At 43.4% G+C, this 27306-nt stretch overlaps 1 long non-coding RNA gene across 2 annotated transcripts in view; it reads left to right on the top strand.

The window, feature by feature from the left end:
* The first annotated feature begins 1353 nt into the window (after window positions 1–1353).
* LOC148316014 (uncharacterized) overlaps window positions 1354–27306 on the top strand; it is a 156448-nt gene continuing 130495 nt past the window's right edge. For both annotated transcript variants that reach the window (XR_015840420.1, XR_015840419.1), the window contains exon 1: window positions 1354–1452. This is a non-coding gene — a long non-coding RNA (uncharacterized LOC148316014). The remainder of the gene's footprint in view (window positions 1453–27306) is intronic.

Raw genomic sequence — 27306 nt, forward strand, 5'->3', positions numbered from 1 at the left:
CCGGGCGGAAGTTGTTCCTCTTCGGCTTAACTGCCACGCACGCTGGCCGGAGCTCTGGTACGGTCCGAACCGCGCGAAACGTCGCCCCAAATCGTGCCCGGGGGAACGTGCTCTTCTTCGTCCACTCTCCTCTTCGCCCACGCTCTTCTTCGGCGCATGCCGGCCGTCTAACAGCTCCAGCGCCCCGTCGTGCCGCTCGGCGAAACTACAATGCCCCCGAATATTTTTTAGACCCGCGAAGCACTGAACCCGCGAAAGGTGAACCGCGAAGTAGCGAGGGTTCACTGTAAAATGAAAATGCTCTTTCAAAAATTAAAACTATCTAAGACTAGTGATGGCAAAATGAAGCCCCATAAAGCAGCCAAGCCCTGCAGGGAAATACTTCACACACGAATGGGCTTCGAGATGCTTCATTTTTCTTGACTACGCCATCCCGTGGACAGAAAAATGTATAACATGCTTGGTGCATGCAATAAAATGGTGAGCTGTAAATCATGCTCTGCCCACCAAACAATATGTATTTGAAGAGTGATTTTAATTGTTCTGTTTTACTTTGTCTTCTCACTTCTCCAATATTCAGACAGCTCCGCCGAGACCAACGTTTCACCCCCACACTGATATAAAATGGACCCAACCGTTTGGGACTCTTTCCAAATTTGGTACCAAAGCCTCCCCCACAGTGCGGCAGCTATCTTGAATTGGCCCGTTCCCAGAGAGTTTTACTTCATTCAGTGTCATTCAGTATTATTCAAAATCTTTCAGTGTCATTCCAAATCATTCAATGTCATTCACGATCTTTCCACATCCTTCCACCTTCCATCGTTCAGTGTCATTCCACATTCTCTTTGATATATAACATAACATAACAATAACATAATCCTGGGTCAGCAGACACCTAATTAATGTGTTAATACATGATATTTTTTTATATAAGCAACACTTATGATTGTAACGTATTTTTAATTCTTTCTAGGCGGGAACTGTCCGAACAAAAAATTCATGCAATTTGTAATTAGACACTTTGTCATACAAAAAGTCACTCAGGGCAAGAGAAAAAAAATTGTCACTTGCCCAAGTTGGGCAAGTAATTTGGCCACTCGGGCAAGGCAAATTTTAGTGGCACTTGCCCTATGGGGAAGCAGTTTTTAAAGTTAACTTCGAACCCTGTGATGGTGTCTTGTGACCAGTCTTTATCAGCTGATGTTCCATGAAGGCGTGCCTTACCTGTCACAAGAATGAAGGCAAGTCACGCCCCCCGCTGTCCGTTCACTCCGCCAAGATGCTGGTCCAGGTGGTAGAGAGGATGAAGGCTCCCTTGTCTCTGTTCATGGTTTTTATGCCTCGCTTGCAGATCTCAATGGCCTCTCTGATCCAGCGCTGTTGTTTGTTCTCTTCTGTGCGGATGACCCTGCCCTTCTCCCAGTCCATGATGTGGTTTTCCCTTTTGCAGTGGTCAGTGATTGCTGATTTGTAATGTTCATGTTGTGCTTGTTCTTTTACTGCTCTGATTTTTTCATTTTTTTGACAGGTAAGTCACACCCTCATGGAACATCAGCTGATAAAGACGGGTCTCAAGACACCATCATGCGACACTCTGAAGAAGGCGAAAGACTCGCCGAAACATGTCAGGTAAAAAATTAACCTAAAACATAATTGTCTGCTTTTAATGAATCAGTCAAATATCAATAATAAGAAGACAAAATGAACCTAATACAAATAAATGAATGCTTAATAACTCCCCTGGACATGCTCCTAAAAATCCAAACCTTCACCTGTAAATAAAACGTCCCGACCTGAAGACATCTTAATGTTATTATTTTGTTATACACACAGCGCCGCCAAGTGGAATCAAAAATTTGTTTTTATTTTAATTTTCACGTACTGCACGGTGCCCTTTTGACGAATCCGACTGAAAATTAGTCAGAAAAGACTCACTTACTCTCTGCCGAATTTTGTGACGTTTTGGCAAAAGGCGTGGCTATTACGGTGCTGAAAAGTCCGATTGTACTCTGTGGCAACAAAAGCTCCGGCAACATTACTCAGATGATACTATCTTCTCGAAGTTGTACACATTTGAGGATACTTCAGCCCTGAAGACATCCACCAACTTATTTTTCATCGTAGTAGTAGCGCCACCAACTGGTAAAAGCTAATACAAGTTATTTTTTGGATGTTTTTCTCCGTGCAACTCAACAAGGTCGCCCTCATATATGCTCGGATGACTGTTTCGGCCATGAGGATGTCACAATACGAAATTCATCCTTTTTCGTGAAAAGTTGTGGGAGTGGCATTGCACTGTTCGGCAATAAAACAACGCTGATTATGAGGTTCTAAATATGAACGACAACTCGTGAAACTTTACACACACATCAGGCAGAGCAAATTTATCAATATTTTATACGTTAGTTGTGCAGCTATTTTGAAATGGCTCGCCATGGCCCTCGAGAAATGTTAAAAAAAGCAGCCCTGGTTGAGTGTTTCACCTCGCTTTTTGTAAATTTTATGGAGTACAGTGAACCCTCGGTTATCGCGGTTAATGGGGACCGAGACCACCCGCGAAAACTGAAAATCCGCGAAGTAGCGGCGCACCTTCAAAAATGCTTAAAAAAAAATACAATATATATAATAAATATATAAATATATATATATATATATATATATATATATATATATATATATATGGGGAGAGAGAGAGAGAGTGAAATTCATGTTATAACAAAAAAAACTAATTATTATTAAAACGTATTATTTTTTTATTCCCCAGCCATTCTTTTTGTATTTATTTAATTACTCAGACTTTTACCTGCTGGTACGCCGTCTGGTGTGCCCTGTGAAATGAAAGGTGCCATTCTTTATTTATTTATTTATTTATTCATTTATTCATTCATAACTGACAGCTTCGCGCTCCGCTCGTGCCCGGGTGGAAGAGGTGCTCTAATTCGGCTTAACTGTGACACACGCCCACCCTCCTCCCCCGGAGCTTCCATTCGGTTAAACTTAGGGGCCGCTTGGCACCGCCCGTGCCCGGGGAAGGTGCTCCTCTTCGGCTTACTGTGACGCGAGCATGCCCTCCTCCTCCGGAGCTTCCATTCGGTTAAACTTAGGGGCCGCTTGGAACCGCCCGTGGCCGGGGAAGGTGCTCCTCTTCGGCTTACTGTGACGCGAGCATGCCCTCCTCCTCCGGAGCTTCCATTCGGTTAAACTTAGGGGCCGCTTGGAACCGCCCGTGCCCGGGGAAGGTGCTCCTCTACGGCTTAACTGCCACGCACGCCGGCCGGAGCTCTGGTACTGTCCGAACCGCGCGAAACGTCGCCACCGATCGTGTCCGGGGGAACGTGCTCTTCTTCGTCCACTCTCCTCTTCGCCCACGCTCTACTTTGGCGCACGCCGGCCGTCTAACCGCTCCAGCGCCCCGTCGTGCCGCTCGGCGAAACTACAATGCCCCCGAATATTTTTTAGACCCGCGAAGCACTGAACCCGCGAAAGGTGAACAACCAATTAGCGAGGGTTCACTGTATGTATAAGACCAAGACCTACAAAAAAGACTCTTGGAGCAATGAGCTAGGTTTTACAGGAAGTCGGCCATTTTTAATTTACTTAAAAGGGGGCGGGTCACCACAATGGACTTTGTGTAGAAATTATTATTGGGGCCCGAGCAGCGACCGCGGCGAGGTCCCTATTGTTTTTGTAGAAATTATTATTAGGGCCCGAGCAGTGGTAGCGCCACCAACTGGTTAAAACAAATACAAATTATTTTCGTTGATGTTTTTCTCCGGGCAGGTTAACAAAATCTACCTTATATTTGCTCGGATGAGTGTTTAGGCCTTGAGGATGTCACAATACGAAAGTCTTTCGCCTTCTTCAGAGTGTCACATGATGGTGTCTTGTGACCCGTCTTTATCAGCTGATGTTCCATGAGGGCGTGACTTACCTGTCACAAGAATGAAGGCAAGTCCCCGCTGTCCGTTCACTCCGCCAAGATGCTGCTCCAGGTGGTAGAGAGGATGAAGGCTCCCTTGTCTCTGTTCATGGTTTTTATGCCTCGCTTGCAGATCTCAATGGCCTCTCTGATCCAGCGCTGTTGTTTGTTCTCTTCGGTGCGGATGACCCTGCCCTTCTCCCGGTCCATGATGTGGTTTTCCCTTTTGCAGTGGTCAGTGATTGCTGATTTGTAATATTCATGTTGTGCTTGTTCTTTTACTGCTCTGATTTTTCATTTTTTTGACAGGTAAGTCACACCCTCATGGAACATCAGCTGATAAAGACGGGTCTCAAGACACCATCATGCGACACTCTGAAGAAGGCGAAAGACTCGCCGAAACATGTCAGGTAAAAAATTAACCTAAAACATAATTGTCTGCTTTTCAGTAAGCCGAAGAGGAGCACCTTCCCCGGGCACGGGCGGTGCCAAGCGGCCCCTAAGTTTAACCGAATGGAAGCTCCGGGGGAGGAGGGCGGGCGTGTGTCACAGTTAAGCCAAATTGGAGCACCTCTTCTGCCCGGGCACGAGCGGAGCGCGAGGCTGTCAGTTATGAATGAATAAATGAATAAATAAATAAATAATGCCACCTTTCATTTCACAGGGCACACCGGACGGCGTACCAGCAGGTAAAAGTCGGAGTAATTAAATAAATACAAAAAGAATGGCTGGGGAATAAAAAAATAATAAGTTTTAATAATAATTTGTTTTTTTTGTTATAACATGAATTTCACTCTCTCTCTCCCCGTATAAATATATATATATATATATATATATATATATATATATACATATATATATATATATATATTTATTATATATATTGTTTATTTTTTTTAAGCATTTTTGAAGGTGCGCCGCTACTTCGCGGATTTTCAGTTTTCGCGGGTGGTCTCGGTCCCCGTTAACCGCGATAACCGAGGGTTCACTGTACTCCATAAAATTTACAAAAAGCGAGGTGAAACACTCAACCAGAGCTGCTTTTTTTAACATTTCTCGAGGGCCATGGCGAGCCATTTCAAAAAAGCTGCACAACTAACGTATAAAATATTGATAAATTTGCTCGGCCTGATGTGTGTGTAAAGTTTTACGAGTTGTCGTTCATATTTAGAACCTCATAATCAGCTTTGTTTTATTGCCGAACAGTGCAATGCCACTCCCACAACTTTTTATGAAAAAGGACGAATTTCGTATTGTGACATCCTCATGGCCGAAACAGTCATCCGAGCATATATGAGGGCGACCTTGTTGAGTTGCACGGAGAAAAACATCCAAGAAAATAACTTGTATTAGCTTTTACCAGTTGGTGGCGCTACTACTACGATGTAAAATAAGTTGGTAGATGTCTTCAGGGCTGAAGTATCCTCAAATGTGTACAACTTCGAGAAGATAGGATCATCTGAGTCATGTTGCCGGAGCTTTTGTTGCCACAGAGTACAATCGGACTTTTCAGCACCTTAATAGCCACGCCTTTTGCCAAAACGTCACAAAATTCGGCAGAGAGTAAGATCATTGTCTTGAATCTTTTCTGACTCATTTTCAGTCGGATTCGTCAAAAGGGCACCGTGCAGTACGTGAAAATTAAAATAAAAACAAATTTTTGATTCCACTTGGCGGCACTGTGTGTATAACAAAATAATAACATTAAGATGTCTTCAGGTCGGGACGTTTTATTTACAGGTGAAGGTTTGGATTTTTAGGAGCATGTGCAGGGGAGTTATTAAGCATTCATTTATTTGTATTAGGTTCATTTTGTCTTCTTATTATTGATATTTGACTGATTCATTAAAAGCAGACAATTATGTTTTAGGTTAATTTTTTACCTGACATGTTTCGGCGAGTCTTTTGCCTTCTTCAGAGTGTCGCATGATGGTGTCTTGAGCTGATGTTCCATGAGGGTGTGACTTACCTGTCAAAAAAATGAAAAAATCAGAGCAGTAAAAGAACAAGCACAACATGAACATTACAAATCAGCAATCACTGACCACTGCAAAAGGGAAAACCACATCATGGATCGGGAGAAGGGCAGGGTCATCCGCACAGAAGAGAACAAAGAACAGCGCTGGATCAGAGAGGCCATTGAGATCTGCAAGCGAGGCATAAAAACCATGAACAGAGACAAGGGAGCCTTCATCCTCTCTACCACCTGGAGCAGCATCTTGGCGGAGTGAACGGACAGCGGGGGGCGTGACTTGCCTTCATTCTTGTGACAGGTAAGTCACGCCCTCATGGAACATCAGCTGATAAAGACGGGTCACAAGACAGCATCATGTGACACTCTGAAGAAGGCGAAAGACTTTTGTATTGTGACATGCTCAAGGCCTAAACACTCATCCGAGCAAATATAAGGTAGATTTTGTTCACCTGCCCGGAGAAAAACATCAACGAAAATAATTTGTATTTGTTTTAACCAGTTGGTGGCACTACCACTGCGATCAAAAATAAGTTGGCAGCCGTCTTCAGGGCCTGAATATCCTCAAATGTGAAAGATTTCCAGAAGATGGATCATCTGAATCATTTTGCAGGAACTTTTGTTGCCACGGAGAATAATCAGACTCTGCGGCACCGTAATAGCCACGCCCTTTGAAGGAAAGTCGTAAAAATAGGGATAGAGTAAGATCAATGTCTTGAGTCTTTTTTAGCCAATTTTCAATCAGATTCGTTAAAAGGGCACCGTGCAGTACGTCAAAATGTAAAAAATGATATTGATTGGCGCAAGGTGTATAACTGAATATAAACATATAGATGTCTTCAGGTACAGACTCTTTATGTACCTGTGAAGTTTTGGATTTTTAGCAGCATGTGCAGGAGAGTTATTAAGCATTTTGTCCATTGCGGCGAAGGAAATCTTAAGTGAAAACTTTGATGCCCCGCCCCCGTCATATAGTATTTCGGAAACAAAAAATTTTAGCCCCAGTGTTTGTCCCAGGTCTTCAGATGCTACAGACAGAATTTTAAGGCAATCAGATGAAGCCTTTAGGATCAGGGTGCAAAAGAATGACCCCTGTAAACATGCAAAAAAGGGCAAAAGTCGGACTTTCAAAAATTCACAACTCACTTCTTGTTCATATTAGACGTTAAAATATCAAATTTTTCGCCATGCCCGATGAGACTGCCAAGTTTGGTGAGTTTTTGTGCATGTTTCGGGGGTCAAAAATGCGATCGAACAATCGGAAAAATAATAATAATAATAATTTCTACAAAAACAATAGGGACTTCGCAGCGGTCGCTGCTCAGGCCCTAATAATAATAATAAAAATAATAATAAAAGTAATAATATTTTCTACAAAAACAATAGGGACCTCGCCGCGGTCGCTGCTCGGGCCCCAATAATAATTTCTACACAAAGTCCATTGTGGTGACCCGCCCCCTTTTAAGTAAATTCAAAATGGCCGACTTCCTGTAAAACCTAGCTCATTGCTCCAAGAGACTTTTTTGTAGGTCTTGGTCTTATACATACAGTGAACCCTCGCTACTTCGCGGTTCACCTTTCGCGGGTTCAGTGCTTCGCGGGTCTAAAAAATATTCGGGGGCATTGTAGTTTCGCCGAGCGGCACGACGGGGCGCTGGAGCGGTTAGACGGCCGGCGTGCGCCGAAGAAGAGCGTGGGCGAAGAGGAGAGTGGACGAAGAAGAGCACGTTCCCCCGGACACGATCGGTGGCGACGTTTCGCGCGGTTCGGACCGTACCAGAGCTCCGGCCAGCGTGCGTGGCAGTTAAGCCGTAGAGGAGCACCTTCCCCGGGCACGGGCGGTGCCAAGCGGCCCCTAAGTTTAACCGAATGGAAGCTCCGGAGGAGGAGGGCATGCTCGCGTCACAGTAAGCCGAAGAGGAGCACCTTCCCCGGGCACGGGCGGTTCCAAGCGGCCCCTAAGTTTAACCGAATGGAAGCTCCGGAGGAGGAGGGCATGCTCGCGTCACAGTAAGCCGAAGAGGAGCACCTTCCCCGGGCACGGGCGGTGCCAAGCGGCCCCTAAGTTTAACCGAATGGAAGCTCCGGGGGAGGAGGACGGGCGTGTGTCACAGTTAAGCCAAATTGGAGCACCTCTTCTGCCCGGGCACGAGCGGAGCGCGAGGCTGTCAGTTATGAATGAATAAATGAATAAATAAATAAAGAATGCCACCTTTCATTTCACAGGGCACACCGGACGGCGTACCAGCAGGTAAAAGTCGGAGTAATTAAATAAATACAAAAAGAATGGCTGGGGAATAAAAAAATAATACGTTTTAATAATAATTTGGTTTTTTTGTTATAACATGAATTTCACTCTCTCTCTCCCCGTATATATATATATATATATATATATATATATATATATATATATATATATATATATATATATATTTATATATTTATTATATATATTGTATATTTTTTTTAAGCATTTTTGAAGGTGCGCCGCTACTTCGCGGATTTTCAGTTTTCGCGGGTGGTCTCGGTCCCCATTAACCGCGATAACCGAGGGTTCACTGTACTCCATAAAATTTACAAAAAGCGAGGTGAAACACTCAACCAGAGCTGCTTTTTTCTAACATTTCTCGAGGGCCATGGCGAGCCATTTAAAAAAAGCTGCACAACTAACTTATAAAATATTGATAAATTTGCTCGGCCTGATGTGTGTGTAAAGTTTTACGAGTTGTCGTTCATATTTAGAACCTCATAATCAGCTTTGTTTTATTGCCGAACAGTGCAATGCCACTCCCACAACTTTTCACGAAAAATCACGAATTTCGTATTGTGACATCCTCATGGCCGAAACAGTCATCCGAGCATATATGAGGGCGACCTTGTTGAGTTGCATGGAGAAAAACATCCAAGAAAATAACTTGTATTAGCTTTTACCAGTTGGTGGCGCTACTACTACGATGTAAAATAAGTTGGTAGATGTCTTCAGGGCTGAAGTATCCTCAAATGTGTACAACTTCGAGAAGATAGGATCATCTGAGTCATGTTGCCGGAGTTTTTGTTGCCACAAAGTACAATCGGACTTTTCAGCACCTTAATAGCCACGCCTTTTGCCAAAACGTCACAAAATTCGGCAGAGAGTAAGATCATTGTCTTGAGTCTTTTCTGACTAATTTTCAGTCGGATTCGTCAAAAGGGCACCGTGCAGTACGTGAAAATTAAAATAAAAACAAATTTTTGATTCCACTTGGCGGCACTGTGTGTATAACAAAATAATAACATTAAGATGTCTTCAGGTCGGGACGTTTTATTTACAGGTGAAGGTTTGGATTTTTAGGAGCATGTGCAGGGGAGTTATTAAGCATTCATTTATTTGTATTAGGTTCATTTTGTCTTCTTATTATTGATATTTGACTGATTCATTAAAAGCAGACAAATATGTTTTAGGTTAATTTTTTACCTGACATGTTTCGGCGAGTCTTTCGCCTTCTTCAGAGTGTCGCATGATGGTGTCTTGAGACCCGTCTTTATCAGCTGATGTTCCATGAGGGTGTGACTTACCTGTCAAAAAAATGAAAAATCAGAGCAGTAAAAGAACAAGCACAACATGAACATTACAAATCAGCAATCACTGACCACTGCAAAAGGGAAAACCACATCATGGACCGGGAGAAGGGCAGGGTCATCCGCACCGAAGAGAACAAACAACAGCGCTGGATCAGAGAGGCCATTGAGATCTGCAAGCGAGGCATAAAAACCATGAACAGAGACAAGGGAGCCTTCATCCTCTCTACCACCTGGAGCAGCATTTTGGCGGAGTGAACGGACAGCGGGGGGCGTGACTTGCCTTCGTTCTTGTGACAGGTAAGTCACGCCCTCATGGAACATCAGCTGATAAAGACGGGCCACAAGACACCATCATGTGACACTCTGAAGAAGGCGAAAGACTTTCGTATTGTGACATCCTCAAGGCCTAAACACTCATCCGAGCAAATGTAAGGTAGATTTTGTTAACCTGCCCGGAGAAAAAAATCAACGAAAATAATTTGTATTTGTTTTAACCAGTTGGTGGCGCTACCACTGCGATCAAAAATAAGTTGGCAGCCGTCTTCAGGGCCTGAATATCCTCAAATGTGAAAAATTTCGAGAAGATGGATCATCTGAATCATTTTGCAGGAACTTTTGTTGCCACGGAGAATAATCAGACTCTGCGGCACCGTAATAGCCACGCCCTTCGAAGGAAAGTCACAAAAATAGGGATAGAGTAAGATCAATGTCTTGAGTCTTTTCTAGCCAATTTTCAATCAGATTCGTTAAAAGGGCACCGTGCAGTACGTCAAAATGTAAAAAATGATATTGATTGGCGCAAGGTGTATAACTGAATATAAACATATAGATGTCTTCAGGTACAGACTCTTTATGTACATGTGAAGTTTTGGATTTTTAGCAGCATGTGCAGGAGAGTTATTAAGCATTTTGTCCATTGCGGCGAAGGAAATCTTAAGTGAAAACTTTGATGCCCCGCCCCCGTCATATAGTATTTCGGAAATAAAAAATTTTAGCCCCAGTGTTTGTGCCAGGTCTTCAGATGCTACAGACAGAATTTTAAGGCAATCAGATGAAGCCTTTAGGATCAGGGTGCAAAAGAATGACCCCTGTAAACATGCAAAAAAGGGCAAAAGTCGGACTTTCAAAAATTCATAACTCACTTCCTGTTCATATTAGATGTTAAAATATCAAATTTTTCGCCATGCCCGATGAGACTTCCAAGTTTGATGAGTTTTTGTGCATGTTTCGGGGGTCAAAAATGCGATCGAACAATCGGAAAAATAATAATAATAATAATTTCTACAAAAACAATAGGGACTTCGCAGCGGTCGCTGCTCAGGCCCTAATAATAATAATAATAATAATAATAAAAGTAATAATATTTTCTACAAAAACAATAGGGACCTCGCCGCGGTCGCTGCTCGGGCCCCAATAATAATTTCTACACAAAGTCCATTGTGGTGACCCGCCCCCTTTTAAGTAAATTCAAAATGGCCGACTTCCTGTAAAACCTAGCTCATTGCTCCAAGAGACTTTTTTGTAGGTCTTGGTCTTATACATACAGTGAACCCTCGCTACTTCGCGGTTCACCTTTCGCGGGTTCAGTGCTTCGCGGGTCTAAAAAATATTCGGGGGCATTGTAGTTTCGCCGAGCGGCACGACGGGGCGCTGGAGCGGTTAGACGGCCGGCGTGCGCCGAAGAAGAGCGTGGGCGAAGAGGAGAGTGGACGAAGAAGAGCACGTTCCCCCGGACACGATCGGTGGCGACGTTTCGCGCGGTTCGGACCGTACCAGAGCTCCGGCCAGCGTGCGTGGCAGTTAAGCCGTAGAGGAGCACCTTCCCCGGGCACGGGCGGTGCCAAGCGGCCCCTAAGTTTAACCGAATGGAAGCTCCGGAGGAGGAGGGCATGCTCGCGTCACAGTAAGCCGAAGAGGAGCACCTTCCCCGGGCACGGGCGGTTCCAAGCGGCCCCTAAGTTTAACCGAATGGAAGCTCCGGAGGAGGAGGGCATGCTCGCGTCACAGTAAGCCGAAGAGGAGCACCTTCCCCGGGCACGGGCGGTGCCAAGCGGCCCCTAAGTTTAACCGAATGGAAGCTCCAGGGGAGGAGGGCGGACGTGTGTCACAGTTAAGCCAAATTGGAGCACCTCTTCTGCCCGGGCACGAGCGGAGCGCGAGGCTGTCAGTTATGAATGAATAAATGAATAAATAAATAAAGAATGCCACCTTTCATTTCACAGGGCACACCGGACGGCGTACCAGCAGGTAAAAGTCGGAGTAATTAAATAAATACAAAAAGAATGGCTGGGGAATAAAAAAATAATACGTTTTAATAATAATTAGTTTTTTTTGTTATAACATGAATTTCACTCTCTCTCTCCCCGTATATATATATATATATATATATATATATATATATATATATATATATTTATTATATATATTGTATATTTTTTTTAAGCATTTTTGAAGGTGCGCCGCTACTTCGCGGATTTTCAGTTTTCGCGGGTGGTCTCGGTCCCCATTAACCGCGATAACCGAGGGTTCACTGTACTCCATAAAATTTACAAAAAGCGAGGTGAAACACTCACCCAGAGCTGCTTTTTTTTAACATTTCTCGAGGGCCATGGCGAGCCATTTCAAAAAAGCTGCACAACTAACGTATAAAATATTGATAAATTTGCTCGGCCTGATGTGTGTGTAAAGTTTCACGAGTTGTCGTTCATATTTAGAACCTCATAATCAGCGTTGTTTTATTGCCGAACAGTGCAATGCCACTCCCACAACTTTTCACGAAAAAGGACTAATTTCGTATTGTGACATCCTCATGGCCGAAACAGTCATCCGAGCATATATGAGGGCGACCTTGTTGAGTTGCACGGAGAAAAACATCCAAGAAAATAACTTGTATTAGCTTTTACCAGTTGGTGGCGCTACTACTACGATGTAAAATAAGTTGGTAGATGTCTTCAGGGCTGAAGTATCCTCAAATGTGTACAACTTCGAGAAGATAGGATCATCTGAGTCATGTTGCCGGAGCTTTTGTTGCCACAGAGTACAATCGGACTTTTCAGCACCTTAATAGCCACGCCTTTTGCCAAAACGTCACAAAATTCGGCAGAGAGTAAGATCATTGTCTTGAGTCTTTTCTGACTAATTTTCAGTCGGATTCGTCAAAAGGGCACCGTGCAGTACGTGAAAATTAAAATTAAAAAAAATTTTTGATTCCACTTGGCGGCACTGTGTGTATAACAAAATAATAACATTAAGATGTCTTCAGGTCGGGACGTTTTATTTACAGGTGAAGGTTTGGATTTTTAGGAGCATGTGCAGGGGAGTTATTAAGCATTCATTTATTTGTATTAGGTTCATTTTGTCTTCTTATTATTGATATTTGACTGATTCATTAAAAGCAGACAATTATGTTTTAGGTTAATTTTTTACCTGACATGTTTCGGCGAGTCTTTCGCCTTCTTCAGAGTGTCGCATGATGGTGTCTTGAGACCCGTCTTTATCAGCTGATGTTCCATGAGGGTGTGACTTACCTGTCAAAAAAATGAAAAAATCAGAGCAGTAAAAGAACAAGCACAACATGAACATTACAAATCAGCAATCACTGACCACTGCAAAAGGGAAAACCACATCATGGACCGGGAGAAGGGCAGGGTCATCCGCACAGAAGAGAACAAACAACAGCGCTGGATCAGAGAGGCCATTGAGATCTGCAAGCGAGGCATAAAAACCATGAACAGAGACAAGGGAGCCTTCATCCTCTCTACCACCTGGACCAGCATCTTGGCGGAGTGAACGGACAGCGGGGGGCGTGACTTGCCTTCATTCTTGTGACAGGTAAGTCACGCCCTCATGGAACATCAGCTGATAAAGACGGGTCACAAGACAGCATCATGTGACACTCTGAAGAAGGCGAAAGACTTTTGTATTGTGACATGCTCAAGGCCTAAACACTCATCCGAGCAAATATAAGGTAGATTTTGTTCACCTGCCCGGAGAAAAACATCAACGAAAATAATTTGTATTTGTTTTAACCAGTTGATGGCGCTACCACTGCGATCAAAAATAAGTTGGCAGCCGTCTTCAGGGCCTGAATATCCTCAAATGTGAAAGATTTCCAGAAGATGGATCATCTGAATCATTTTGCAGGAACTTTTGTTGCCACGGAGAATAATCAGACTCTGCGGCACCGTAATAGCCACGCCCTTTGAAGGAAAGTCATAAAAATAGGGATATAGTAAGATCAATGTCTTGAGTCTTTTCTAGCCAATTTTCAATCGGATTCGTTAAAAGGGCACCATGCAGTACGTCAAAATGTAAAAAATGATATTGATTGGCGCAAGGTGTATAACTGAATATAAACATATAGATGTCTTCAGGTACAGACTCTTTATGTACATGTGAAGTTTTGGATTTTTAGCAGCATGTGCAGGAGAGTTATTAAGCATTTTGTCCATCGCGGCGAAGGAAATCTTAAGTGAAAACTTTGAAGCCCCGCCCCCGTCATATAGTATTTCGGAAACAAAATATTTTAGCCCCAGTGTTTGTCCCAGGTCTTCAGATGCTACAGACAGAATTTTAAGGCAATCAGATGAAGCCTTTAGGATCAGGGTGCAAAAGAATGACCCCTGTAAACATGCAAAAAAGGGCAAAAGTCGGACTTTCAAAAATTCATAACTCACTTCCTGTTCATATTAGACGTTAAAATATCAAATTTTTCGCCATGCCCGATGAGACTGCCAAGTTTGGTGAGTTTTTGTGCATGTTTCGGGGGTCAAAAATGCGATCGAACAATCGGAAAAATAATAATAATAATAATTTCTACAAAAACAATAGGGACTTCACAGCGGTCGCTGCTCAGGCCCTAATAATAATAATAATAATAATAATAAAAGTAATAATGTTTTCTACAAAAACAATAGGGACCTCGCCGCGGTCGCTGCTCGGGCCCCAATAATAATTTCTACACAAAGTCCATTGTGGTGACCCGCCCCCTTTTAAGTAAATTCAAAATGGCCGACTTCCTGTAAAACCTAGCTCATTGCTCCAAGAGACTTTTTTGTAGGTCTTGGTCTTATACATACAGTGAACCCTCGCTACTTCGCGGTTCACCTTTCGCGGGTTCAGTGCTTCGCGGGTCTAAAAAATATTCGGCGGCATTGTAGTTTCGCCGAGCGGCACGACGGGGCGCTGGAGCGGTTAGACGGCCGGCGTGCGCCGAAGAAGAGCGTGGGCGAAGAGGAGAGTGGACGAAGAAGAGCACGTTCCCCCGGACACGATCGGTGGCGACGTTTCGCGCGGTTCGGACCGTACCAGAGCTCCGGCCGGCGTGCGTGGCAGTTAAGCCGTAGAGGAGCACCTTCCCCGGGCACGGGCGGTTCCAAGCGGCCCCTAAGTTTAACCGAATGGAAGCTCCGGAGGAGGAGGGCATGCTCGCGTCACAGTAAGCCGAAGAGGAGCACCTTCCCCGGGCACGGGCGGTGCCAAGCGAATGGAAGCTCCGGGGGAGGAGGGCGGGCGTGTGTCACAGTTAAGCCAAATTGGAGCACCTCTTCTGCCCGGGCACGAGCGGAGCGCGAGGCTGTCAGTTATGAATGAATAAATGAATAAATAAATAAAGAATGCCACCTTTCATTTCACAGGGCACACCGGACGGCGTACCAGCAGGTAAAAGTCGGAGTAATTAAATAAATACTAAAAGAATGGCTGGGGAATAAAAAAATAATACGTTTTAATAATAATTTGGTTTTTTTGTTATAACATGAATTTCACTCTCTCTCTCCCCGTATATATATTTATATATATATATATATATATATATATATATATATATATATATATATATATATATTTATTATATATATTGTATATTTTTTTTAAGCATTTTTGAAGGTGCGCCGCTACTTCGCGGATTTTCAGTTTTCGCGGGTGGTCTCGGTCCCCATTAACCGCGATAACCGAGGGTTCACTGTACTCCATAAAATTTACAAAAAGCGAGGTGAAACACTCAACCAGAGCTGCTTTTTTTCACATTTCTCGAGGGCCATGGCGAGCCATTTCAAAAAAGCTGCACAACTAACGTATAAAATATTGATAAATTTGCTCGGCCTGATGTGTGTGTAAAGTTTTACGAGTTGTCGTTCATATTTAGAACCTCATAATCAGCGTTGTTTTATTGCCGAACAGTGCAATGCCACTCCCACAACTTTTCACGAAAAAGGACTAATTTCGTATTGTGACATCCTCATGGCCGAAACAGTCATCCGAGCATATATGAGGGCGACCTTGTTGAGTTGCACGGAGAAAAACATCCAAGAAAATAACTTGTATTAGCTTTTACCAGTTGGTGGCGCTACTACTACGATGAAAAATAAGTCGGTAGATGTCTTCAGGGCTGAAGTATCCTCAAATGTGTACAACTTCGAGAAGATAGGATCATCTGAGTCATGTTGCCGGAGCTTTTGTTGCCACAGAGTACAATCGGACTTTTCAGCACCGTAATAGCCACGCCTTTTGCCAAAACGTCACAAAATTCGGCAGAGAGTAAGATCATTGTCTTGAGTCTTTTCTGACTAATTTTCAGTCGGATTCGTCAAAAGGGCACCGTGCAGTACGTGAAAATTAAAATAAAAACAAATTTTTGATTCCACTTGGCGGCGCTGTGTGTATAACAAAATAATAACATTAAGATGTCTTCAGGTCGGGACGTTTTATTTACAGGTGAAGGTTTGGATTTTTAGGAGCATGTGCAGGGGAGTTATTAAGCATTCATTTATTTGTATTAGGTTCATTTTGTCTTCTTATTATTGATATTTGACTGATTCATTAAAAGCAGACAATTATGTTTTAGGTTAATTTTTTACCTGACATGTTTCGGCGAGTCTTTCGCCTTCTTCAGAGTGTCGCATGATGGTGTCTTGAGACCCGTCTTTATCAGCTGATGTTCCATGAGGGTGTGACTTACCTGTCAAAAAAATGAAAAAATCAGAGCAGTAAAAGAACAAGCACAACATGAACATTACAAATCAGCAATCACTGACCACTGCAAAAGGGAAAACCACATCATGGACCGGGAGAAGGGCAGGGTCATCCGCACAGAAGAGAACAAACAACAGCGCTGGATCAGAGAGGCCATTGAGATCTGCAAGCGAGGCATAAAAACCATGAACAGAGACAAGGGAGCCTTCATCCTCTCTACCACCTGGACCAGCATCTTGGCGGAGTGAACGGACAGCGGGGGGCGTGACTTGCCTTCATTCTTGTGACAGGTAAGTCACGCCCTCATGGAACATCAGCTGATAAAGACGGGTCACAAGACAGTGACACTCTGAAGAAGGCGAAAGACTTTCGTATTGTGACATCCTCAAGGCCTAAACACTCATCCGAGCAAATGTAAGGTAGATTTTGTTAACCTGCCCGGAGAAAAAAATCAACGAAAATAATTTGTATTTGTTTTAACCAGTTGGTGGCGCTACCACTGCGATCAAAAATAAGTTGGCAGCCGTCTTCAGGGCCTGAATATCCTCAAATGTGAAAAATTTCGAGAAGATGGATCATCTGAATCATTTTGCAGGAACTTTTGTTGCCACGGAGAATAATCAGACTCTGCGGCACCGTAATAGCCACGCCCTTTGAAGGAAAGTCACAAAGATAGGGATAGAGTAAGATCAATGTCTTGAGTCTTTTCTAGCCAATTTTCAATCAGATTCGTTAAAAGGGCACCGTGCAGTACGTCAAAATGTAAAAAATGATATTGATTGGCGCAAGGTGTATAACTGAATATAAACATATAGATGTCTTCAGGTACAGACTCTTTATGTACATGAATAGAACAGAAATAGAAATCCCTTTATTGTCATTGTACACAAGTGTGCAACGAGATTAGAGGGCTCCCCTCTCCAGTGCAATACAACAATAATACAGACAAATATATAAATTAGATGAATAAATAAGAATGGAATAAGAAGTTTTGGATTTTTAGCAGCATGTGCAGGAGAGTTATTAAGCATTTTGTCCATTGCGGCGAAGGAAATCTTAAGTGAAAACTTTGATGCCCCGCCCCCGTCATATAGTATTTCGGAAACAAAAAATTTTAGCCCCAGTGTTTGTGCCAGGTCTTCAGATGCTACAGACAGAATTTTAAGGCAATCAGATGAAGCCTTTAGGATCAGGGTGCAAAAGAATGACCCCTGTAAACATGCAAAAAAGGGCAAAAGTCGGACTTTCAAAAATTCATAACTCACTTCCTGTTCATATTAGACGTTAAAATATCAAATTTTTCGCCATGCCCGATGAGACTGCCAAGTTTGGTGAGTTTTTGTGCATGTTTCGGGGGTCAAAAATGCGATCGAACAATCGGAAAAATAATAATAATAATAATTTCTACAAAAACAATAGGGACTTCGCAGCGGTCGCTGCTCAGGCCCTAATAATAATAATAATAATAATAATAAAAGTAATAATATTTTCTACAAAAACAATAGGGACCTCGCCGCGGTCGCTGCTCGGGCCCCAATAATAATTTCTACACAAAGTCCATTGTGGTGACCCGCCCCCTTTTAAGTAAATTCAAAATGGCCGACTTCCTGTAAAACCTAGCTCATTGCTCCAAGAGACTTTTTTGTAGGTCTTGGTCTTATACATACAGTGAACCCTCGCTACTTCGCGGTTCACCTTTCGCGGGTTCAGTGCTTCGCGGGTCTAAAAAATATTCGGGGGCAATGTAGTTTCGCCGAGCGGCACGACGGGGCGCTGGAGCGGTTAGACGGCCGGCGTGCGCCGAAGAAGAGCGTGGGCGAAGAGGAGAGTGGACGAAGAAGAGCACGTTCCCCCGGACACGATCGGTGGCGACGTTTCGCGCGGTTCGGACCGTAACAGAGCTCCGGCCAGCGTGCGTGGCAGTTAAGCCGTAGAGGAGCACCTTCCCCGGGCACGGGCGGTGCCAAGCGGCCCCTAAGTTTAACCGAATGGAAGCTCCGGAGGAGGAGGGCATGCTCGCGTCACAGTAAGCCGAAGAGGAGCACCTTCCCCGGGCACGGGCGGTTCCAAGCGGCCCCTAAGTTTAACCGAATGGAAGCTCCGGAGGAGGAGGGCATGCTCGCGTCACAGTAAGCCGAAGAGGAGCACCTTCCCCGGGCACGGGCGGTGCCAAGCGGCCCCTAAGTTTAACCGAATGGAAGCTCCGGGGGAGGAGGACGGGCGTGTGTCACAGTTAAGCCAAATTGGAGCACCTCTTCTGCCCGGGCACGAGCGGAGCGCGAGGCTGTCAGTTATGAATGAATAAATGAATAAATAAATAAAGAATGCCACCTTTCATTTCACAGGGCACACCGGACGGCGTACCAGCAGGTAAAAGTCGGAGTAATTAAATAAATACAAAAAGAATGGCTGGGGAATAAAAAAATAATACGTTTTAATAATAATTTGGTTTTTTTGTTATAACATGAATTTCACTCTCTCTCTCTCTCTCCCCCCGTATATATATATATATATATATATATATATATATATATATATATATATATATATATATATATATATATATATATATATATATATATATATATATATATATATATATATATATTTATATATTTATTATATATATTGTATTTTTTTTTTAAGCATTTTTGAAGGTGCGCCGCTACTTCGCGGATTTTCAGTTTTTGCGGGTGGTCTCGGTCCCCATTAACCGCAACAACCGAGGGTTCACTGTACTCCATAAAATTTACAAAAAGCGAGGTGAAACACTCAACCAGGGCTGCTTTTTTGAACATTTCTCGAGGGCCATGGCGAGCCATTTCAAAAAAGCTGCACAACTAACGTATAAAATATTGATAAATTTGCTCGGCCTGATGTGTGTGTAAAGTTTCACAAGTTGTCGTTCATATTTAGAACCTCATAATCAGCGTTGTTTTATTGCCGAACAGTGCAATGCCACTCCCACAACTTTTCATGAAAAAGGACAAATTTCGTATTATGACATCCTCATGGCCGAAACAGTCATCCGAGCATATATGAGGGCGACCTTGTTGAGTTGCACGGAGAAAAACATCCAAGAAAATAACTTGTATTAGCTTTTACCAGTTGGTGGCGCTACTACTACGATGAAAAATAAGTTGGTAGATGTCTTCAGGGCTTAAGTATCCTCAAATGTGTGCAACTTCGAGAAGATAGGATCATCTGAGTCATGTTGCTGGAGCTTTTGTTGCCACAGAGTACAATCGGACTTTTCAGCACCGTAATAGCCACGCCTTTTGCCAAAACGTCACAAAATTCGGCAGAGAGTAAGATCATTGTCTTGAATCTTTTCTGACTCATTTTCAGTCGGATTCGTCAAAAGGGCACCGTGCAGTACGTGAAAATTAAAATAAAAACAAATTTTTGATTCCACTTGGCGGCACTGTGTGTATAACAAAATAATAACATCAAGATGTCTTCAGGTCGGGACGTTTTATTTACAGGTGAAGGTTTGGATTTTTAGGAGCATGTGCAGGGGAGTTATTAAGCATTCATTTATTTGTATTAGGTTCATTTTGTCTTCTTATTATTGATATTTGACTGATTCATTAAAAGCAGACAATTATGTTTTAGGTTAATTTTTTACCTGACATGTTTCGGCGAGTCTTTCGCCTTCTTCAGAGTGTCGCATGATGGTGTCTTGAGCTGATGTTCCATGAGGGTGTGACTTACCTGTCAAAAAAATGAAAAAAATCAGAGCAGTAAAAGAACAAGCACAACATGAACATTACAAATCAGCAATCACTGACCACTGCAAAAGGGAAAACCACATCATGGACCGGGAGAAGGGCAGGGTCATCCGCACAGAAGAGAACAAACAACAGCGCTGGATCAGAGAGGCCATTGAGATCTGCAAGCGAGGCATAAAAACCATGAACAGAGACAAGGGAGCCTTCATCCTCTCTACCACCTGGACCAGCATCTTGGCGGAGTGAACGGACAGCGGGGGGCGTGACTTGCCTTCATTCTTGTGACAGGTAAGTCACGCCCTCATGGAACATCAGCTGATAAAGACGGGTCACAAGACACCATCATGTGACACTCTGAAGAAGGCGAAAGACTTTCGTATTGTGACATGCTCAAGGCCTAAACACTCATCCGAGCAAATATAAGGTAGATTTTGTTAACATGCCCGGAGAAAAACATCAACGAAAATAATTTGTATTTGTTTTAACCAGTTGGTGGCGCTACCACTGCGATCAAAAATAAGTTGGCAGCCGTATTCAGGGCCTGAATATCCTCAAATGTGAAAAATTTCGAGAAGATGGATCATCTGAATCATTTTGCAGGAACTTTTGTTGCCACGGAGAATAATCAGACTCTGCGGCACCGTAATAGCCACACCCTTCGAAGGAAAGTCACAAAAATAGGGATAGAGTAAGATCAATGTCTTGAGTCTTTTCTAGCCAATTTTCAATCAGATTCGTTAAAAGGGCACCGTGCAGTACGTCAAAATGTAAAAAATGATATTGATTGGCGCAAGGTGTATAACTGAATATAAACATATAGATGTCTTCAGGTACAGACTCTTTATGTACATGTGAAGTTTTGGATTTTTAGCAGCATGTGCAGGAGAGTTATTAAGCATTTTGTCCATTGCGGCGAAGGAAATCTTAAGTGAAAACTTTGATGCCCCGCCCCCGTCATATAGTATTTCGGAAACAAAAAATTTTAGCCCCAGTGTTTGTCCCAGGTCTTCAGATGCTACAGACAGAATTTTAAGGCAATCAGATGAAGCCTTTAGGATCAGGGTGCAAAAGAATGACCCCTGTAAACATGCAAAAAAGGGCAAAAGTCGGACTTTCAAAAATTCATAACTCACTTCCTGTTCATATTAGACGTTAAAATATCAAATTTTTCGCCATGCCCGATGAGACTGCCAAGTTTGGTGAGTTTTTGTGCATGTTTCGGGGGTCAAAAATGCGATCGAACAATCGGAAAAATAATAATAATAATAATTTCTACAAAAACAATAGGGACTTTGCAGCGGTCGCTGCTCAGGCCCTAATAATAATAATAATAATAATAATAAAAGTAATAATATTTTCTACAAAAACAATAGGGACCTCGCCGCGGTCGCTGCTCGGGCCCCAATAATAATTTCTACACAAAGTCCATTGTGGTGACCTGCCCCCTTTTAAGTAAATTCAAAATGGCCGACTTCCTGTAAAACCTAGCTCATTGCTCCAAGAGACTTTTTTGTAGGTCTTGGTCTTATACATACAGTGAACCCTCGCTAATTCGCGGTTCACCTTTCGCGGGTTCAGTGCTTCGCGGGTCTAAAAAATATTCGGGGGCATTGTAGTTTCGCCGAGCGGCACGACGGGGCGCTGGAGCGGTTAGACGGCCGGCGTGCGCCGAAGAAGAGCGTGGGCGAAGAGGAGAGTGGACGAAGAAGAGCACGTTCCCCCGGACACGATCGGTGGCGACGTTTCGCGCGGTTCGGACCGTACCAGAGCTCCGGCCAGCGTGCGTGGCAGTTAAGCCGTAGAGGAGCACCTTCCCCGGGCACGGGCGGTGCCAAGCGGCCCCTAAGTTTAACCGAATGGAAGCTCCGGAGGAGGAGGGCATGCTCGCGTCACAGTAAGCCGAAGAGGAGCACCTTCCCCGGGCACGGGCGGTTCCAAGCGGCCCCTAAGTTTAACCGAATGGAAGCTCCGGAGGAGGAGGGCATGCTCGCGTCACAGTAAGCCGAAGAGGAGCACCTTCCCCGGGCACGGGCGGTGCCAAGCGGCCCCAAAGTTTAACCGAATGGAAGCTCCGGGGGAGGAGGACGGGCGTGTGTCACAGTTAAGCCAAATTGGAGCACCTCTTCTGCCCGGGCACGAGCGGAGCGCGAGGCTGTCAGTTATGAATGAATAAATGAATAAATAAATAAAGAATGCCACCTTTCATTTCACAGGGCACACCGGACGGCGTACCAGCAGGTAAAAGTCGGAGTAATTAAATAAATACAAAAAGAATGGCTGGGGAATAAAAAAATAATACGTTTTAATAATAATTTGGTTTTTTTGTTATAACATGAATTTCACTCTCTCTCTCCCCGTATATATATATATATATATATATATATATATATATATATATATATATATATTTATTATATATATTGTATATTTTTTTTAAGCATTTTTGAAGGTGCGCCGCTACTTCGCGGATTTTCAGTTTTCGCGGGTGGTCTCGGTCCCCATTAACCGCGATATCCGAGGGTTCACTGTACTCCATAAAATTTACAAAAAGCGAGGTGAAACACTCAATCAGGGCTGCTTTTTTGAACATTTCTCGAGGGCCATGGCGAGCCATTTCAAAAAAGCTGCACAACTAACGTATAAAATATTGATAAATTTGCTCGGCCTGATATGTGTGTAAAGTTTCACGAGTTGTCGTTCATATTTAGAACCTCATAATCAGCGTTGTTTTATTGCCGAACAGTGCAATGCCACTCCCACAACTTTTCTCGAAAAAGGACAAATTTCGTATTGTGACATCCTCATGGCCGAAACAGTCATCCGAGCATATATGAGGGCGACCTTGTTGAGTTGCACGGAGAAAAACATCCAAGAAAATAACTTGTATTAGCTTTTACCAGTTGGTGGCGCTACTACTACGATGTAAAATAAGTTGGTAGATGTCTTCAGGGCTTAAGTATCCTCAAATGTGTACAACTTCGAGAAGATAGGATCATCTGAGTCATGTTGCCGGAGCTTTTGTTGCCACAGAGTACAATCGGACTTTTCAGCACCTTAATAGCCACGCCTTTTGCCAAAACGTCACAAAATTCGGCAGAGAGTAAGATCATTGTCTTGAGTCTTTTCTGACTAATTTTCAGTCGGATTCGTCAAAAGGGCACCGTGCAGTACGTGAAAATTAAAATAAAAACAAATTTTTGATTCCACTTGGCGGCACTGTGTGTATAACAAAATAATAACATTAAGATGTCTTCAGGTCGGGACGTTTTATTTACAGGTGAAGGTTTGGATTTTTAGGAGCATGTGCAGGGGAGTTATTAAGCATTCATTTATTTGTATTAGGTTCATTTTGTCTTCTTATTATTGATATTTGACTGATTCATTAAAAGCAGACAATTATGTTTTAGGTTAATTTTTTACCTGACATGTTTCGGCGAGTCTTTCGCCTTCTTCAGAGTGTCGCATGATGGTGTCTTGAGACCCGTCTTTATCAGCTGATGTTCCATGAGGGTGTGACTTACCTGTCAAAAAAATGAAAAATCAGAGCAGTCAAAGAACAAGCACAACATGAACATTACAAATCAGCAATCACTGACCACTGCAAAAGGGAAAACCACATCATGGACCGGGAGAAGGGCAGGGTCATCCGCACCGAAGAGAACAAACAACAGCGCTGGATCAGAGAGGCCATTGAGATCTGCAAGCGAGGCATAAAAACCATGAACAGAGACAAGGGAGCCTTCATCCTCTCTACCACCTGGAGCAGCATTTTGGCGGAGTGAACGGACAGCGGGGGGCGTGACTTGCCTTCATTCTTGTGACAGGTAAGTCACGCCCTCATGGAACATCAGCTGATAAAGACGGGCCACAAGACACCATCATGTGACACTCTGAAGAAGGCGAAAGACTTTCGTATTGTGACATGCTCAAGGCCTAAACACTCATCCGAGCAAATATAAGGTAGATTTTGTTAACCTGCCCGGAGAAAAACATCAACGAAAATAATTTGTATTTGTTTTAACCAGTTGGTGGCGCTACCACTGCGATCAAAAATAAGTTGGCAGCCGTCTTCAGGGCCTGAATATCCTCAAATGTGAAAGATTTCCAGAAGATGGATCATCTGAATCATTTTGCAGGAACTTTTGTTACCACGGAGAATAATCAGACTCTGCGGCACCGTAATAGCCACGCCCTTTGAAGGAAAGTCATAAAAATAGGGATAGAGTAAGATCAATGTCTTGAGTCTTTTCTAGCCAATTTTCAATCGGATTAGTTAAAAGGGCACCGTGCAGTACGTCAAAATGTAAAAATTTATATTGATTGGCGCAAGGTGTATAACTGAATATAAACATATAGATGTCTTCAGGTACCGACTCTTTATGTACATGTGAAGTTTTGGATTTTTAGCAGCACGTGCAGGAGAGTTATTAAGCATTTTGTCCATTGCGGCGAAGGAAATCTTAAGTGAAAACTTTGAAGCCCCGCCCCCGTCATATAGTATTTCGGAAACAAAAAATTTTAGCCCCAGTGTTTGTCCCAGGTCTTAAGATGCTCCAGACAGAACTTTAAGGCAATCAGATGAAGCCTTTAGGATCAGGGTGCAAAAGAATGACCCCTGTAAACATGCAAAAAAGGGCAAAAGTCGGACTTTCAAAAATTCATAACTCACTTCCTGTTCATATTAGACGTTAAAAAATATCAAATTTTTCGCCATGCCCGATGAGACTGCCAAGTTTGGTGAGTTTTTGTGCATGTTTCGGGGGTCAAAAATGCGATCGAACAATCGGAAAAATAATAATAATAATAATTTCTACAAAAACAATAGGGACTTCGCAGCGGTCGCTGCTCAGGCCCTAATAATAATAATAATAATAATAATAATAAAAGTAATAATATTTTCTACAAAAACAATAGGGACCTCGCCGCGGTCGCTGCTCGGGCCCCAATAATAATTTCTACACAAAGTCCATTGTGGAGACCCGCCCCCTTTTAAGTAAATTCAAAATGGCCGACTTCCTGTAAAACCTAGCTCATTGCTCCAAGAGACTTTTTTGTAGGTCTTGGTCTTATACATACAGTGAACCCTCGCTACTTCGAGGTTCACCTTTCGCGGGTTCAGTGCTTCGCGGGTCTAAAAAATATTCGGGGTCATTGTAGTTTCGCCGAGCGGCACGACGGGGCGCTGGAGCGGTTAGACGGCCGGCGGGCGCCGAAGAAGAGCGTGGGCGAAGAGGAGAGTGGACGAAGAAGAGCACGTTCCCCCGGACACGATCGGTGGCGACGTTTCGCGCGGTTCGGACCGTACCAGAGCTCCGGCCGGCGTGCGTGGCAGTTAAGCCGTAGAGGAGCACCTTCCCCGGGCACGGGCGGTTCCAAGCGGCCCCTGAGTTTAACCGAATGGAAGCTCCGGAGGAGGAGGGCATGCTCGCGTCACAGTAAGCCGAAGAGGAGCAGCTTCCCCGGGCACGGGCGGTTCCAAGCGGCCCCTAAGTTTAACCGAATGGAAGCTCCGGAGGAGGAGGGCATGCTCGCGTCACAGTAAGCCGAAGAGGAGCACCTTCCCCGGGCACGGGCGGTTCCAAGCGGCCCCTAAGTTTAACCGAATGGAAGCTCCGGAGGAGGAGGGCATGCTCGCGTCACAGTAAGCCGAAGAGGAGCACCTTCCCCGGGCACGGGCGGTGCCAAGCGGCCCCTAAGTTTAACCGAATGGAAGCTCCGGGGGAGGAGGACGGGCGTGTGTCACAGTTAAGCCAAATTGGAGCACCTCTTCTGCCCGGGCACGAGCGGAGCGCGAGGCTGTCAGTTATGAATGAATAAATGAATAAATAAATAAAGAATGCCACCTTTCATTTCACAGGGCACACCGGACGGCGTACCAGCAGGTAAAAGTCGCAGTAATTAAATAAATACAAAAAGAATGGCTGGGGAATAAAAAAATAATACGTTTTAATAATAATTTGGTTTTTTTGTTATAACATGAATTTCACTCTCTCTCTCTCTCTCCCCCCGTATATATATATATATATATATATATATATATATATATATATATATATATATATTTATTATATATATTGTATATTTTTTTTAAGCATTTTTGAAGGTGCGCCGCTACATCGCGGATTTTCAGTTTTTGCGGGTGGTCTCGGTCCCCATTAACCGCAATAACCGAGGGTTCACTGTACTCCATAAAATTTACAAAAAGCGAGGTGAAACACTCAACCAGGGCTGCTTTTTTGAACATTTCTCGAGGGCCATGGCGAGCCATTTCAAAAAAGCTGCACAACTAACGTATAAAATATTGATAAATTTGCTCGGCCTGATGTGTGTGTAAAGTTTCACGAGTTGTCGTTCATATTTAGAACCTCATAATCAGCGTTGTTTTATTGCCGAACAGTGCAATGCCACTCCCACAACTTTTCATGAAAAAGGACAAATTTCGTATTATGACATCCTCATGGCCGAAACAGTCATCCGAGCATATATGAGGGCGACCTTGTTGAGTTGCACGGAGAAAAACATCCAAGAAAATAACTTGTATTAGCTTTTACCAGTTGGTGGCGCTACTACTACGATGAAAAATAAGTTGGTAGATGTCTTCAGGGCTTAAGTATCCTCAAATGTGTGCAACTTCGAGAAGATAGGATCATCTGAGTCATGTTGCTGGAGCTTTTGTTGCCACAGAGTACAATCGGACTTTTCAGCACCGTCATAGCCACGCCTTTTGCCAAAACGTCACAAAATTCGGCAGAGAGTAAGATCATTGTCTTGAATCTTTTCTGACTCATTTTCAGTCGGATTCGTCAAAAGGGCACCGTGCAGTACGTGAAAATTAAAATAAAAACAAATTTTTGATTCCACTTGGCGGCACTGTGTGTATAACAAAATAATAACATTAAGATGTCTTCAGGTCGGGACGTTTTATTTACAGGTGAAGGTTTGGATTTTTAGGAGCATGTGCAGGGGAGTTATTAAGCATTCTTTTATTTGTATTAGGTTCATTTTGTCTTCTTATTATTGATATTTGACTGATTCATTAAAAGCAGACAATTATGTTTTAGGTTAATTTTTTACCTGACATGTTTCGGCGAGTCTTTCGCCTTCTTCAGAGTGTCGCATGATGGTGTCTTGAGCTGATGTTCCATGAGGGT

The sequence above is a fragment of the Idiotropiscis lumnitzeri genome, unplaced genomic scaffold (assembly GCF_059441095.1).
Source record: "Idiotropiscis lumnitzeri isolate Australia: NSW breed Sydney's pygmy pipehorse unplaced genomic scaffold, RoL_Ilum_1.0 HiC_scaffold_25, whole genome shotgun sequence".
Lineage (NCBI taxonomy): Eukaryota > Metazoa > Chordata > Actinopteri > Syngnathiformes > Syngnathidae > Idiotropiscis > Idiotropiscis lumnitzeri.